Raw genomic sequence first — 17,667 nt, forward strand, 5'->3', positions numbered from 1 at the left:
TGCACTAGCATTCTATAAACCGAAAGGAATCACTCTATAACAGAATATTCCCCAGGGTGTAATGAATGTGGTCTTCTCCATATCTTCGGGTGCCATCTTGATCTGATTATATCCAGAAAATCCATCCATAAACAAAAATACTTTGAATTTAGTAGTATTGTCTACCAACATATCAATGTGTGGCAGAGGGAAATTATCTTTCGGATTGGCTTTATTCAAATCTCTATAATCGACACACATGCGGACTTTTCCATCTTTCTTCGGCACAGGCACAATATTGGCCACCCATTGCGGATACTCAGTGGTCACAAGGAAACCGGCATCAATCTTCTTCTGCACTTCCTCTTTGATCTTCACAGCCATATCAAGATGCGTTCTTCTCAACTTCTGCTTGACTGGCGAGCATTCTGGTTTCAACGGCAACCTATGCTCCACAATCTCATAATCTGAACCAGACATGTCTTGATAGGACCAAGCAAACACATCTGAATACTCTCGAAGAAGATCAATCAACCCCTTCTTAACATCTGGACACAGTCGAGACCCAATCTTGACTTCCTTCATATCATCCTCGGAACCCAAGTTGACTAACTCAATCTGCTCTTCGGATGGCTGAATGGCTTTTCCTTCATGCTCAAGAAGACGAGACCATTCATCACTCACTTCTTCATCACTTTCCTCCTCTGCCTCAGACACGGGGAATTCAAAATTTGGAGAAGGAGAAGGTGAAGGAGAATTGCGATCCAAAACGCAGCGGAAATTAAAATTTTCTCCTTTAGAGATCCTTACGAATGGTCATGATCAGTGATAGAATATTTACCTCTTGTGACAATTGAAACCTTTGGTGCAGATCTCTTGTGACGATCAAAACCTTTGATGCAGATCCACGGAGCGATCACGAACGTTGAGCAATGACAACGTCTCTACTCAGTCCACACGAACGGATTCCTTCAATCTCAGTGCTAGCTGGTACGAATGAAGGCTTTAAGTGAGAGAGAGAGAGAGAGAGAGAGAGAGAGAAAGAGAGAGAAAACGAAAATAATGCAACCGCAATGAATGCTTCTGCACAAGGGTTCTATTTATAGAACCACTTGTGTGGGCTTCAAGCTAAAAAGCCCACTTAAGTGTATTTTGGCCCATATCTTATAATATGCCCCAAATCACTTAAGCTCATGGTACCTTACCATATTTCATATTCTACTTAAGTACATCGTACCTTTACGATGTTCTATAATTCACTTAAGAGCACCGTACCTTACGGTGTTCCTTAGTTAGTCTATCTCTCATCAATCCGTCCTTTATGTGTGACCCTGTAGGTTTTCGCGGCATTGGCAATTATATTAAAACATGTATTTAACATAATAAACAGTGAGCGGTATCTAGCAACACATCACTGCTACCCAAAACACGAAATTGTCATGTGATCTGACAATTCCTTCTGTGATAATACTTATGTGTATAACTACCCTTATGCCCTTATGTCTATATTGAACACAAGGCATAAACCATGTCATCCTTGTCCAGTTCAATATTGGGCCCGTAGATATTTATCCTGTTATGCAGGATGGGAAAATTCCATCAAGGTCACTCATGTCCCTCAGCATGCTTCGTGGAGTACCCGTCAACTGTCTTTATGGTTATCCAGTTACGGACAACGTTTGATCAGCAATAAAGCACTCAACTCTACATCTAGGGTCCATAGTGGTTTCAGGTCGAAGAGTGGTATACACCATTATCACCATGAGAATAACTTATGACACTTTGCATAACTTTCTATATAGTATTCTCATAGTGGGTCAATCCGGTATAAATATTACTCTTAATATTCATACCTATGTTTAAGACTTGATAACTCCTTATCCATGATCCATGAGATGTGATCATCAGTCTATATACATAATAGTCTTAATGATTTAATGTCATCCCACTTCACAATAAAGCTCGACTACGGATACTTTAAGAATAGTGTCCTTATGTTTAATGTGATCTCATGATTAAGTCATACTTGATACATTAAACATACTAGCTATTCTAGGGACTTTATTAAACAAACGTAATAAAGAAAAAGCCTTTTATTATTAATAAATAGTTCGATACAAGTACCAAAAGTATTGGCCTCTAGGGCATACACCAACAGAAGGATCATTGTATTCAATGGGGTTAGAAGCCAACATGCACAATGATTTGATATTTTGATTTTAGAGAAGTGAATTTGTGACCAAATATTATGCAAATGGATAATTATATTATTTATTTATGTTTTTTGTGATTACCATTTTCAGAATAAAACAAAACATCATAGATATGGATGAATAGAATTATACTTTATTAATGATCAATTTGAAATGCCCAAACAATTTTCACTTCTCCCTTAGGCATAGGAGAAGGATTTATGAAAACAAATAAAAGCAATTACTTAGATCGATGCATAATAACATGGATATCAACAGTGGTCCAATTGTTGCAAGCCTTTCTATGCGTCACAAAATTGGTGTAGTCCTCCTCTTCGTCATCCTCTAGCATAGCATCTAAGTGTTGCTCATTACCATGAATGAACCCTCCGCTACGGAAGCTGAGTTGCATATCCTCTGACCTAGCAACTGACGAACCTTGCTGAAAACCCAGACTGGTCCTGTTCTTGTTATCGGAGACCTCTACCACTCGTCCCCACTGATCAACATTCCCATCTTCGACAATCTTCCTTGCATCTTTCAATGAGGACATAGGTTCCCTAACTCTCTTTTCAGCAACAATAAATAAGGCTTGGAACGGAGTTCCAACCTCATCCTCAGCTTCAACATAAGAGAAAGATGACAGGTGGCTAACCAACAGTGCCTTTTCCCCGCCAACAATGACTAATTTCCCATTCTTGATAAATTTGAGTTTCTGATGCAATGTGGAGGTAACACCTCCCGCTTCGTGGATCCATGGCCTTCCCAACAAACAACTGTAGGCCGGGTGGATATCCATTACTTGAAAAGTAATCTGGAAGTCACTCGGACCTATCTTCACCGGAAGGTCCACTTCACCAATCACCGTCTTGCGCAAACCTTCAAAAGCTTTAACGATTACACCATTATATCTTATAGGCGCTCCTTAGTACGATAGCTTTGATAATGTTGACTTCGGCAGCACATTCAACAAAGATCCGGTGTCAACGAGTACATTGGATAAAGCGTCATCTTTGCAATTCATGGAAATATGCAAAGCCAAGTTATGATTCCTACCCTCCTCAAGGAGTTCCTCATCACAAAAGCTAAGATTATTCTAGGAAGTGATGTTAGCTACAATATGATCAAACTGATCCACTATAACATCATGTTCCATGAAATCTTGCTCAAGAACTCTTTGCAATGCTTCTTTGTGCGCTTCTGAATTAATAAGCAGAGACAATACTGAAATCTTTGAGGGGGTTTGGAGCAGCTTCTCCACCATATTGAACTCACTTCACTTTATCAACCGAAGTACCTCATCATCATTGTTAGTCTTCAAATTGCTGGATTCACCAGACTGACGCTTTGGAGCACTAACTGGATCTACTGCAGGCACTTCTACTTTCTTACCAACTGAACAATCTTCTACATCTTTTGGGAACACCGACCCAAACACTCGAGCACTGCGGGTCACATTGGTAACATCAGCAATGCTCACGACAGAACTGGTCGTAGGTAATGGAACCTCTTGACCATCCTTCACCATAGTTGCATTGTACTGATAAGGAACAACCTTATCGGATGCGTACGGGACTGGACCCGCCAACCGTATAACCAACGACGATACTGATCTCTTGCTGATACTATTACTTTTGTTGCTATCAAACTAAATCACCACTCTCTCTGGTGTTTTGAATACTGGCACTATCACATTAACATCATCATCTATGTGACGAGATTGAACAATCTGTATCAAGCCTTCATCCATCAACCGCTGGATGTCCCTCTTCACAATCATACAACCTCTAGGATTAACACTGCAGATAGCACAACCATCATGGTCATGCTCACAATCGCTCACCAAATAAATATCCTTGTGCATCGTCACCAAGGACCTTCTAATGAAGCGGACATCGAATACTTTGAACTCCCTAGGACAACCATCCACCATATTAACAGATGAATTTCCATGGGTGGTTAGTGGGTTTGCTTTCACATTAGGTGCACGGTCCTCAAAGGACACCATTCCACGCTTTACTAGCTTCTGAACTTCATACTTGAGTGGGTAACAGTTCTCAATATCATGTTCGGGCGCTCCTTGATGAAAAGCACAACGGAGGTCCAGTTTGTACCACCATGGAAATGGTTCGGGAATTTGCGGAGGATTTCTTGGTTGTAACAGGTTCTTGAGAACCAATGATGGGTATAACTTTGCATATGTCATCGAAATAGGGTCGAAAGAGACCTTCTTCCTCTCAAAATTTTGTTGCTGATGATTGTGGGTATTATTGTTGTTGTAGGTGTTTTTTTGTTGTTGTGGTTGTTGGTTTTGACGTTGTTGTTGTTGAATAGGTGTTGATTGGTTTGCTGAAAACACAAGAATTACGGAAGATACTTGATGATGATGTTGACGGGGTGGTTAACTTCTTCTAATCTGAGGCCTCCTCTGCCTCCCACTTGAATTTGCATTCGCTTCACTGTCCTTCTTCTTACAAAAATTGTCTGATGCGTTGTTTTTCGCAAGTGTACGAACGCGTCAGAGTAATATAAAAGATTGTCGAATCCATAGAGACCAAATGTCAATCTATCGTTATCTATTGTTATGGTGTTTATCTAAGGTAATCGAAACAGGGTTTTTAAGAGTGCACAATGAAAAATAAAGTATTAAATTAAATTCAATTAATAAAGACAGGTTCAAATGTAATTCACATAATCAATTAATAATCCAAGTACTTGCTAATAGAATTACTTATGGGCAGTGTTTCCTACTTTGAAAAGAACCAATTTAACGGGAACTATCGCTTTCGCGTATTCAGAACCGAGTTGTACTCCCTAATCAAACCCTCTTATTATCACTTATAAAAAGGCGCGCATTGCGTTAGAGTATTAAACCTATTTTTAAGAAATATAGTGTCTTGACTAAGTTGAAAATTATTTTGACCTGGATTTCTTAACCAAAAGAGGTTCTCACGAACCAGACTCTAACCCTATAAACGCGTCCGAAAATAATTTTAAAATCACTTTTCTTTTTAAGTTAAAAACTCCTAATGAACTAAACAAAGCGCTTTCGATGTATTTGAAATAGTTAAAAACAACTAAGTTTAAACAGAAGACGGACGACTTTCGATCTTACCCAACGGAAATTAAGTGCGGGAAAACTTAAGTTAAAAGTCAAAATAGCCCTTAAGCGTTTCTATAAACAATTGTACGGATTATCGGTTCAATTACGATCCTTACATTCTAACCTTTATAGGTTTAGCTAGACATGGTAAAGTAAAGATGCATTTTAATTTAAATAAAAGTAGTGCGAGTGCGGGAAATTAAATAAAAGTAGTGTGGTGCAAGAAGTAAATAAAAGTAGTGCAGTGCGGAAAATAAACGAAGTAAAGGCGCTGCGGGAAATAAATAAAGTAAAGGCAGTGCGGGAAATAAATAAAATAAAGTGCGAGTGCGGGAAAGTAAACAAAGTGAAGGCAGTGCGGGAAATAAATAAAGTAAAGTGCGAGTGCGGGAAGGTAAACAAAGTAAAGGCAGTGCGGGAAATAAATAAAGTAAAGTGCGAGTGCGGGAAAGTAAAGTAGACAAAGGTAAAGCAATAAAACCTGCTCCAATCGGAGGGTCGAATAAAGTGCGTAACAGAAATAAAAATGGCGGCAGGATTAACTTCTTTCCAAAATGCTTCAAACTCGATTACAGACTCGATTACATAGCTGTGGCAACACGTCGATGTGAAGCGATTACCACTTTTACACAATACTGATATATGCCTAGTTGTAACTAAGTTTGGATGAAGAAACAAAATGAAGTCAAGGCTCTATTTATAGGCAAGGAAAATAATGGAAATGACAAGGATGCCCCTAAGTTATAAAATTGGAGGGAAACACATTGTTCTTGTGGCGCCCGCCACAACCTCATGGCGCCCGCCACAAGAGGAAATTGTGGCGCCCAAGTGGAGATAATGGGAGATGTGGCAGTTGAGGAAAAGTTGGAACTGGGACACGTCATGGCTGGACCCATGTCGCCAGCCATAGTGGGAGCCACAAGTGTAAAATGCTGATTTTTAGGCTTTTTAGCTCATTTTCACTCCTTTTCTCGATCGGGGCTCCGATTAGACTGAAAACCTGAAAACAAAGAAAAACATAGTAATAACATAACAAAATAACAATAAAACAACTAAAATTCATGCAAAATCGGAGTCAAAAATACGGTGAATTTCAGTGTCATCAAATTCTCCCACACTTAAACCCTTGCTTGTCCTCAAGCAAAACACTTAAAAGCTCAAAGAAGAAAAATCGGTGTCAACGAGTGATTCGGGCTAGAAAGGCTTCTAAGTTCAAGTCGGGATGAAGTGATAAGTACTAACTGAGTGAACTAAGGGTATCGTGATGATACTTATCCGCAGACACAGACATAAACTTCATTCCTATATTAACCAACCCATATTATCCCACAATACCCAGGCCTACCTCTTCATCTCTTTTTGGATCCTTTTCATTCAGGCGCAATCACATTAAGCCCGTTATCCGTACATGCTTCATAGCAGTGTGACCGGTTAGTGATTCTGATCCTAAACATGGGGTTTCTGGCACATAAATCTGTGTAAACCCTTTTATTTGACCCAAATGCAGTTGTGGGGGATCGGATCATAATCCGTCCTACCGAGTTCAGCGCCAGATACCTCTGAACCAACTAACAGCGGGTGAGTTTTTTTCTTTTTCTTTTTCTTTTGCAGCAAATTTTTATAACTTTTTGGTTTAAATAACTTTGTAAGGGTCACTTATCCCGGAGTTTCCTTTTTCTTTTATTTATTTCACTGGATCATTCACTTATGTTCATCGGTCCCCTACGTAGAGGATGCTTAGGCCGGAGCTGACTACTGGAATAAACTACTGAAGACTATACTGAAATGATAATTAAGGCCATGGTATATGGGGTTTCGGGAGTGATTCCTATATTCATGAAGTCTATGGTGCTAAAACCATACTGATGTTTCAAAAAGTTCTCCCAAGTCACCACATCCTAACTCAAACCTGTCTTAAAGCTCAAAAAACATTCAGAATAACACCGTTTTCTTTTGCAAAAAATTTGGTAGGGCTAAAGGAATGGGGAGATTAAGATGTACTAAAGATACACTGTACTGGTGACTCGTCAGACACATGCATTTTCTAAAACACTCTAACTAAAAGCAAAATAAAACAAAGTAAACAACTAAAAAGCAATAAAAATAAAAATCTAACTAAAAACAGCAAAGAAAAATAGAAAGCGATAAAATCTCCTCCCACACTTAAATCGAACATTGTCCCCAATGTTTCGAAATAAGATAAGGGGAGAGTAACCTGTCACACTACTGCTGACCACTGGTTCCTTCGCCATCCTGAGATGGACGACGGGATCTGCTACGACGACGGTCTCTCTGATCCATCCTGGCCGATAAGGCATCCTGAGCAGTTCTCACCTCTCGAAGGTTGTCTAAAATGGAACCCTGAGTGGCCTCCATCAGTGAAAAATGCTCACGGTGGTAGTTTCGCTAACAGGATTGCTCGTTTGTGATCACAAGCAGAGTCTGTGCAACAGTCGTATATGATCGATCTGTCCTCCGCTGCGATTCTTGCATGAAGTTCATGTTGTCTTCCAGTTGTTGCTGAATGGTAGAGAGCAGGTCATCACGCCTTCGTTCTCAAGCCATGTGGTCGCGCCACATCTCCTCAGTAATATAGAATCCAGGAGCAGAACCTGTAAAAGAAGAAGATGGTGCGGTGTGTGGTGGTGAAGGGTGATAGGGGGACACATGAGGTACGGGAGATTGCTCTCTCCGATCAAACTCTTCATCAGTGTCGTGTCCCTCCTCATCAGGAACATTAGGAGGAAGTGGACCTAAAACAGGTGGAGCATCTAAAACATAGGTCCAGTTCCTTTCATTACGTACATCAGTACGTCTAGTGCACGGTAAGACAACAGATTGGATAGCTATACCATGAATCATAAGCACATAACCTCCCTCTCTTCTCACTCGGCACAATTTCCTATCTCTCATAAATTTAAGGTTGATTGTGCGAGGAGCTAAGGGAGCTAAGGTAGCTATCTCATTGTTCAGGTTAAGAGCTCGAGCAATAGACGTAATGAGTCCTCCAAAAACAATAGGTCCCACTTTATTAAGAGTTAAAGCCATATGAGCAATCATAAATGGGACCGAATTAATCCTCCTATTTGTGAGGCTTCCTTGTAAAAATAGAAGCTCCCAAGCATTAACCTTGTTTGGATTCTCCCGGCCAAAAATAGTACATGCCAACAGCTATCTAAAAACTCCGATGGCCGGGTTATGGATGGTCGAGGCAAGAATTCCTCGTCGGGAGAATTTCCCGATTTTGCAATCTTTCAATAATCCTTCTCTGCCTATCCCCAGGTTTCCCTTCGCGAAGAATATATCCGTTGAACTCCATTGTTTTACTCTTTGGATGTGTTGAAGAAGATGAAAATGGGTTTATATTTATAGGATGGTAAAGGTGGGATTTTTATGGATATTGATGGATGAAAATTAAAATGGAAGTTGGAAAGGTAAATTGTATGGTGGGAAGATGAGAAATGTAGGAGCTTTTATAGGGTTCAAGGGAGTGTTTGGAAGAGGAAAAAAAGGGTTTTGGAAGTTTGAAGGACAAAAAATGGTGAATTATGTGAATCTGCCCCGAGTAAACCAGACGCCGTGGCGGGCGCCACATGATCCATGGCGGGCACCACAATAGCAATTGAAGCTGGGCCAAAATTTGAAGATTGGTATGGGCTTCTCTCTGCTTTTTTTTGGTCTCGGGGTCCGGATAGCATTTTCATTGTTTTTCCTAATGAAATAAGGCTTGCACAATTTTATGAAAATAAAATTTAAACATTAGACAAATAAATAAATAAATAATACTATTATACTATAATATGATTATAAAGGAAATAAACACACATAATATATATATATATATATATATATATATATATATATATATATATATATATATATGGAAATATCAAAGTGCTAACATAATTTGAAAATATGCCAAATGCGATAATATAAAATAAGTCTGGGAAATGCGAAAAATAATATAAGCATAAATAAGAAAAGGTAAACAAGACGGTAAACTCAAACAGAAGGGGGCTCCTCTGCCTGACTGGATCCACGAAGCACGGCTATCTCTTGACAAAGCTCTTCTATCTCTTGGTAAAAAAAATCAGCCTCAGTAGCATGTGTAATATCGGATACTGCAATCTGTAAAGTAAGGTCAACCACCTCCTGCCTAAGCTCGGTATCTCTCTGTGACACTCGGCAATCTGCGTGTGGACATCTGGGGTCTGCAAAGATAAATTATTAGAGAGCACAGTAATTCTGGGTGAAAGCGGCGTAGGAGTATAATCAGCAACAGAAGGGGATCTATGCTCCTCAACAGTCTCTCCATGACCTTCCAAAGCATAACTCCAGTTAGCTGGGTCATGAACACTGGTCATCATCGGGTCTGGCAGTGTAAAGTAGTGTCTCATCTCGCTATCAATCAACAATCTAAACTGTTTGGGATTGAAAGAGGATCTCCTCATCAATCGTCTGGTCAAGCATAAATCAATATCCATAGTAGTATGGCCATAGAAAGTCCTGAGATAGAGCAGCTTGCGAGATAGGCCTAAGGTAATGGAAATCTGTGTGACAATCCCTCATATATGAATAACTCCTTCGGGTGATATGGCAACATTGCTAAGGCCACACAGTAGAAAGTCCCCACATGCCACAGGGCGTGACCGGGATGCATAGAATAACAAAAATATCTCCTCCTCACTCAGCAGAGTCTCAGCATCTGGTCTTCCAAGAAAGAAGTGCGCCAGTATCATCTAGAAGTACCTCATAGCAGGGTTGTGGATAATCTGGGACAACTGAGTGGAAGGATCCTGACTCCCCCCACCAGAGATATCACTCCAGAATTTCTCCACTTCCTTACTCAGAAAGTATCCCATCGGCGTCTCTGGGATAGCGTCGGGAGTAGTCTGAAAACCTAATAAGTCACCGAACTCCTTCTGGCTGAAAGAGTACTCAGTCCCGAATAACCTGAAAATAGCATGTCCATCTGGTCCAGAGTAAGGATCATAATCAAACGAGCTGAGGAACTCCAAAGTCAGGTTCCTGTAGGTGTTGTTCATGTCATCAGCGAATTCATCCCATTGGAGTTGGTGGCACAGGAATCTGATGCTTGGCTCAATGCCTAGGGCGTCCATGCAATCCTGGTCCGGATAGCGTGTAGGTGTCATAGGGCGCTGGTAGAGAACTATGTAACGCTCCCTCTGGGCGTCATCTCTGAAAGCCACGTGCATGTCATCAAAGTTCTGCATCCTGTAAAGGTTAGGGAAAAGGATCTTGAAAACACAAACATTGCAAATGATATTTAGTCCTGACGAAAATATGATTTAAAAATAAAGTAAATAAATGCAAAAAAGTAAAATAAGATAAGAAAACCGTGGGTTGCCTCCCAAGCAGTGCTTGTTTAACGTTGTTAGCTTGATGATCGGAACTTATACATTTGTCGTAGGAATTGGTGGATCTATCAGAGTGTGGCTGGAGTAGTCTGTCGGAATGTCTCCTCCTTCATAGAGCTTCAGTTTTTGCCCATTTACAATTAATGGACTACAGGTTTCATTCTTGATTTCTACAGCTCCGGATCTCAGAATCTTAGATACTTTGAAAGGGCCAGTCCATCTTGAGCGCAGCTTCCCAGGGAAAAGTCGTAACCTAGAGTTGAACAGGAGAACAGGGTCGCCTATATTGAAATCTTTTTTCACAATTCTTTTGTCATGCCAAGCTTTTGTTCTCTCTTTGTATATTTTGGCATTCTCGTAGGCGGATTGCCTGAGTTCTTCCAGTTTGTGGATGTCAAGGATACGTTTTTCACCAACGGTCAGGTAATCCAAATTCAAAGTTTTAATGGCCCAATAGGCCTTATGCTCTAATTCAAAAGGTAAATGACAGGATTTTCCATAGACTAGTTTGTAGGGAGTTGTTCCTATAGGGGTTTTGAAAGCGGTTCTGTAGGCCCATAATGCTTCTTGGAGCTTCTGAGACCAGTCTCTTCTAGATATAGAAAAAGTTTTTTCTAGAATTTGTTTTATCTCCCTATTGGATACTTCTACTTGGCCACTAGTCTGTGGGTGGTATGGTGTTGCTACTCTATGCCTAACTCCATATTTGCTTAAAAGTTTATCAAATATTCTCGATATGAAGTGCGATCCTCCATCGCTTATGACTAAACAGGGTGTTCCAAATCTGGGGAATATGTAGTTTTTAAATAACTTGATCACTACTCTAGTGTCTTTTGCGGGTGCAACTATAGCTTCAATTCACTTAGACACGTAGTCCATAACTACTAAGATATACTTGTTTCCTAAGGATGGCGGGAAAGGTCCCATGAAATCTATACCCCAAACGTCGAAGAGTTCTACTTCTTGAATGTTTCTTAGAGGCATTTCGTCACGTCTTGAAATATTTCCCGTGCATTGGCATCTATCACATTTGACAATGCAAGCATGGACATCACGCCATATGGTAGACCAGAATAGGCCAGCTTGAAGAATCTTGGCGTATATCTTAGAGGTGCTCGCATGTCCATCATAGGGTGCAGAGTGACAATGCTCAATTATACTTTTTACCTCCTCTTCTGGAACGCAACGGCGAAAAATGTCATCTTTACCCCTTTTGAAAAGGAGCGGTTCGTCCCAATAAAAGTTTCTTACATCGTTGAAGAACTTCTTCTTCCGGTGATAGTCAAGATCAGGGGGTATGATATCAGCAGCTAGGTAATTAACAAAGTTTGCATACCATGGCACGTTACTTACAGCTAAGGATTTTTGGAAGTGCTCATGAGGGCCTAGGCTATCATCTTCAATGGCTTCTAGTTTAGCTATCAATCTATCATAGGCAAAATCATCATTTATGGGTACGAAGTTTGGTTTTAGGTATTCTAGCCTAGAAAGGTGATCAGCTACTACATTTTCAGTGCCTTTTTTATCTCGGATATCTAAATCAAACTCTTGTAGTAACAGAATCCATCAGAGTAACCTGGGCTTGGCATCTTTTTTACTTAATAGGTAGCGAATGGCAGCATGATCGATGTAAACTATAATTTTGGCTCCTACTAGATAAGATCTGAATTTGTCTATAGCAAAAACTACAGCTAGTAGTTCCTTTTCAGTTGTTGCGTAGTTAAGTTGGGCATCATCTAGGGTTCTACTGGCATAATAAATCACATGTAATTTTTTATCTTTCCTTTGTCCTAGAACGACTCCAACAACATAATCACTAGCGTCGCACATTATCTCAAAAGGTTCTGACTAATCAGGGGGTTGCATGATGGGTGCTGAAATCAACGCTTGCTTTAAAAGATTAAATGCTTCATTACATTTTTCATCGAAAATGAATTCAGCATCTTTCATTAAAAGGCCAGTTAAAGGTTTAGTTATTTTGGAGAAGTCCTTGATAAAACGCCGGTAGAATCCAGGATGTCCAAGGAAACTTCGGACTTCTCTGATAGTTTTGGGTGGTTATAGATTCTCTATGACTTCTATCTTAGCTTTATCTACCTCAATACCTTTTTCGGAAACTATATGTCCTAAAACAATCCCTTCGGTGACCATGAAATGACACTTTTCCCAGTTTAGCACAAGGTTCACCTCCACGCATCTCTCCAGGATTTTCTCAAGGTTAGCAAGACAATTTTTTAAATCAAATCCGCAAACTGAGAAATCATCCATAAACACTTCCATGATACCATCTAGGTAATCTGCAAAGATTGAAATCATGCAGCGTTGGAAAGTAGTTGGGGCATTACAAAGACCGAATGGCATTCCTCTGTAGGCAAAAGTTCCATAAGGGCATGTGAGAGTAGTTTTCTCTTGATCTTCGGGGTGGATAGGTATTTGGAAGAATCCAGAGTATCCATCTAGATAGCAGAAGTAAGAGTGTCTGGCTAGATGCTCCAACATATGGTCTATAAATGGTAAAGGGAAATGATCCTTCCTGGTTACTTTATTTAACTTTTTGTAGTATATGCACATCTGCCATCCTCCTTCTATCCATTTTGCTACATGTTTGCCTTTATCGTTTTGCACTACTGTGATGCCTCCCTTTTTAGGTACTACATGCATAGGGCTCACCCACTTACTATCCGAGATCTGATAGATTATACCTGCCTCAAGTAGCTTACGAACTTCTCTTTTAACAACATCATTCATTATAGGGTTTATTCTTCTCTGATGTTTTCTGGAGGGTTTTGAATCTTCTTCGAGCGAAATCCGATGCATGCATACGGATGGGCTTATACCTTTCAGATCAGAGATATTATATCCTAAGGCTGAGGGATATCTTCGTAAAACATCTAAGAGTTGGTCTATTTCCTCTTGGCTCAAGGTAGCACTGACTATAACTGGACGGTTTATCTCTTCATCGAGGAACTCATATCTCAGGTTCTTAGGCAGTTCCTTAAGTTCTAAGGTTGGTTTCTTAGGGCATGGCATAGGATCTGGGGTAAGGGATAAACATTCGTAAAGGTTATCATTGATGTAGGGCTTCTTAAAGTTATCTTCTTCCAATATAAGAGTTGATGGAAACTTAATCGTTTTTATGATTTCTTCTTGTTCTAATTCCCTAACGCATTCATCAATGATATCTATGACATAACATGCGTCTCCCATCACAGGTGCCATAAGAAATTTCGAAAGTATAAATTCTATCTTCTCGTCACCTACCTCAAAGGTCAAATTTCCTCTCTTGACATCTATTATGGCTCCTGCAGTTGATAAGAATGGTCAACCTAGAAGGATTGGTATATCATTATCCTCTTTGATGTCCATGACAACAAAATTAGTAGGGATAAATAACTGACCTATCCTAACAGGGACATCTTCTAATATGCCTATCAGATACTTAATAGATCTATCAGCTAATTGAAGTGACATCTTAGTAGGCTGTAATTCTCCTAAGTTTAACCTCTCATAAACTACTAAAGGCATTAAGCTCACACTAGCTCCTAAGTCTAGAAAAGCTTTTTCGATGACATGACTTCCCAAAAGACAAGGAATGGAGAAATTTCCAAGATCTTTATCTTTTTTGGCTAACTTATTCTCGGAAATAGAATTGCATTCCAAGGGCTTCGGATCGTCGAGTCTACGTTTGTTGGTAAGGATGTCTTTGAGAAACTTTGCATAAGAAGTTATTTGGGTGATGGCTTCTGTGAAAGGGATTTCTACGTGAAGTTTTTCTATAACCTTAATGAATTTCTGATACTGATTACTGATTTGGGTTTGTTTTAGACTTTGCGGATATGGTATCAGTGGTTTGCATGGCGGGGGTGGTACATAAGTTTTGTCTTTAGGTTCTTCTCCTTTTTCTTGACCTTCCTGTTTTTCAGATTCTTCTGGTTCCTTTACTTCGTCCGTGGGTTCGGTATTTTCCTTAGAAGTTTTGGGTTCACTCAATCTTGGGTTGGATGGCTTATCATAAGCGGTCCCACTTCGTAGGGTAATGGCATTGGCTTATCCTCTCGGATTCCGTTGAGGTTGTCCAGGGAACTGTCCTCCAGGCGTAGTCTAGGGGGCTTGGTTTAAAGCTACCTGAGAGATCTGGGTTTCAAGCATCTTATTATGAGTAACTATTTGGTCAACCTTGGTTCCTAACTGGGTAATCAGTTCGTTAATGTGAATGTTCTAGTTCATTAACTCTTTGTTTTGTTGGGTTTTAGCAGTGATAAAATTTTCCATAATTTTCTCAAGGCTCGACTTTGGTGGCACATGTTGCATAAGTTGATTTGGTCTTGGGGATTGGTAACCTGGTTGTCTCGGAGGTGTAGTATTTTGGATAGGGTTATTGTTCTTATAGGAGAAGTTCGGGTGATTCCTCCATCCAGGGTTGTAGGTATTCGAATATGGGTTCCCTTGGGCGTAGTTCACTTGCTCATAGTTGGTTTCGTTTAAGAGACTGCATTCTACAGATTGGTGTCCTTTGGTTCCACATATCTCACAATCCGACGAAACTGCAGCTGCAGTATTCGGGTTTATGCACATATGCTCGACCTTGAGGGCCAACGCGTCCGTTTTAGGTTGCATCATGTCTATAGAGCTTAACTCATGTACTCCTCCTTGGGCTTCCTTCTTCCAAACTGTCGCTCGTTCAACTCCCCATGATTGATGGTTTTAAGCCATATCCTTGATGAGGGCACTAGCTTCAGGGTAAGGTTTGTTCATCAGTGCACCTCCTACGGCAGCGTCGATGGTCATCTTAGTGTTATAGTGAAGTCCATTATAGAAGGTCTGAATGATTAACCAATTTTCTAAACCATGATGCGGGCATGCTCTTAACAGCTCTTTATATCTCTCCCAAGCTTCGAACAGCGATTCTCCTTGGTTCTGGGTAAATCTGGTTATGTGGTTTCGAAGAACGACGATCTTACTTGGGGGAAAGTATCTAGCAAGGAATACTTTTCTAAGGTTGTCCCAAGTTGTTATGGAATTGGGTGGAAGGGAATCTAACCATGATAGAGCTTTATCTCTGAGGGAGAAAGGGAATAATCTTAAATGGATTGCCTCAGGAGAAGCTCCATTGGTTTTAAAAGTGTCTGCTAATTGGAGAAATATTTTTAAATGTTGGTTTGGGTTCTCAGTAGCGAGACCTGCGAATTGTCTCTGTTGCACTAGTTGCAACAGGGAGGGTTTAAGTTCGAAATTATTAGCTGGGATGGTTGGGTTTACTAAACTAGAACTAGGTTCTTCGTTGGATGGTTGGGCGAAGTCCTTAAGAGGTCTTTGGTTTTGATCTTCGGCCATAACTCTCCTAATTCTATGGAAAAATAAACGTGTGCGAGCGTAACGTTCAGGTTCCGCCAGAGGATATACTAGGCTTCCGGTGCTACGAGTCATTCGCATTGACCGGCAGGTAATAACCTAACTCTAAACGATATAACAACAGGGTACGAAATTTGAAGAAATTTGTCCCCTGCAACGGTGCAAAAAACTTGATGCGTGCTTTTCGCAAGTATACGATCTACGCATCTGATGCGTGCTTTTCGCAAGTATACGAACGTGTCAGAGTAATATAAAAGATTGTCGAATCCACAGAGACCAAATGTCAATCTATCATTATCTATTGTTATGGTGTTTATCTAAGGTAATCGAAATAGGGTATTTAAGAGTGCACAATGAAAAATAAAGTATTAAATTAAATTCAATTAATAAAGACAGGTTCAAATGTAATTCACATAATCAATAAATAATCCAAGTACTTGCTAATAGAATTACTTATGGGCAGTGTTTCCTACTTTGAAAAGAACCAATTTAACGGGAACTGTCGCTTTCGCGTATTTAGAACCGAGTTGTACTCCCTAATCAAACCCTCTTATTGTCACTTATAAAAAGGCGCGCATTGCGTTAGAGTAGTAAACCTATTTTTAATAAATATAGTGTCTTGACTAAGTTGAAAATTATTTTGACCTGGATTTCTTAACCAAAAGAGGTTCTCACGAACCAGACTCTAACCCTATAAACACGTCCGAAAATAGTTTTAAAATCACTTTTCTTTTTAAGTTAAAAACTCCTAATGAACTAAACAAAGCGCTTTTGCTGTATTTGAAATAGTTAAAAACAACTAAGTTTAAACAGACGTCGGACGGCTTTCGATCTTACCCAATGGAAATTAAGTGCAGGAAAACTTAAGTTGAAAGTCAAAATAGCCCTTAAGTGTTTCTACGAACAGTTGTACGGATTATCGGTTCAATTACGATCCTTACATTCTAACCTTTATAGGTTTATCTAGACATGGTAAAGTAAAGATGCAGTTTAATTTAAATAAAAGTAGTGCGAGTGCGGGAAATTAAATAAAAGTAGTGTGGTGCAAGAAGTAAATAAAAGTAGTGCAGTGCAGAAAATAAACGACGTAAAGGCGCTGCGGGAAATAAATAAAGTAAAGGCAGTGCGGGAAATAAATAAAGTAAAGTGCGAGTGTGGGAAAGTAAACAAAGTAAAGGTAGTGCGGGAAATAAATAAAGTAAAGTGCAAGTGCGGGAAAGTAAACAAAGTAAAGGCAGTGCGGGAAATAAATAAAGTAAAGTGCGAGTGCGGGAAAGTAAAGTAGACAAAGGTAAAGCAATAAAACCTGCTCCAATCGGAGGGTCGAATAAAGTACGTAATAGAAATAAAAATGGCAGCAGGATTAACTTCTATCCAAAGTGCTCCAAACTCGATTATAGACTCGATTACATAGTTGTGGCAACACTCCGATGTGAAGCGATTACCACTTTTACACAATACTGATATATGCCTAGTTGTAACTAAGTTTAGATGAATAAATAAAATGAAGTCAAGGCTCTATTTATAGGTAAGGAAAATAATGGAAATGACAAGGATGCCCCTAAGTTTGAAAATGGGAGGGAAACATATTGTTCTTGTGGCGCCCGCCACAACCTTATGGCGCCCGCCACAAGAGGAAATTATGGCGCCCAAGTGGAGATAA

The 17,667-nt window shown here is 39.8% G+C and overlaps 1 non-coding gene across 1 annotated transcript; it reads left to right on the forward strand.

Moving 5' to 3' along the window:
• The first annotated feature begins 15,495 nt into the window (after positions 1-15,495).
• LOC127089413 (small nucleolar RNA R71) lies at positions 15,496-15,602 on the forward strand. Its single transcript, XR_007791012.1, has one exon. It is a non-coding gene; the product is annotated as a small nucleolar RNA R71 (small nucleolar RNA).
• Positions 15,603-17,667: the final 2,065 nt, after the last annotated feature.

This window comes from Lathyrus oleraceus, chromosome 5 (genome assembly GCF_024323335.1).
Source record: "Lathyrus oleraceus cultivar Zhongwan6 chromosome 5, CAAS_Psat_ZW6_1.0, whole genome shotgun sequence".
Classification (NCBI taxonomy): Eukaryota; Viridiplantae; Streptophyta; class Magnoliopsida; order Fabales; family Fabaceae; genus Lathyrus; species Lathyrus oleraceus.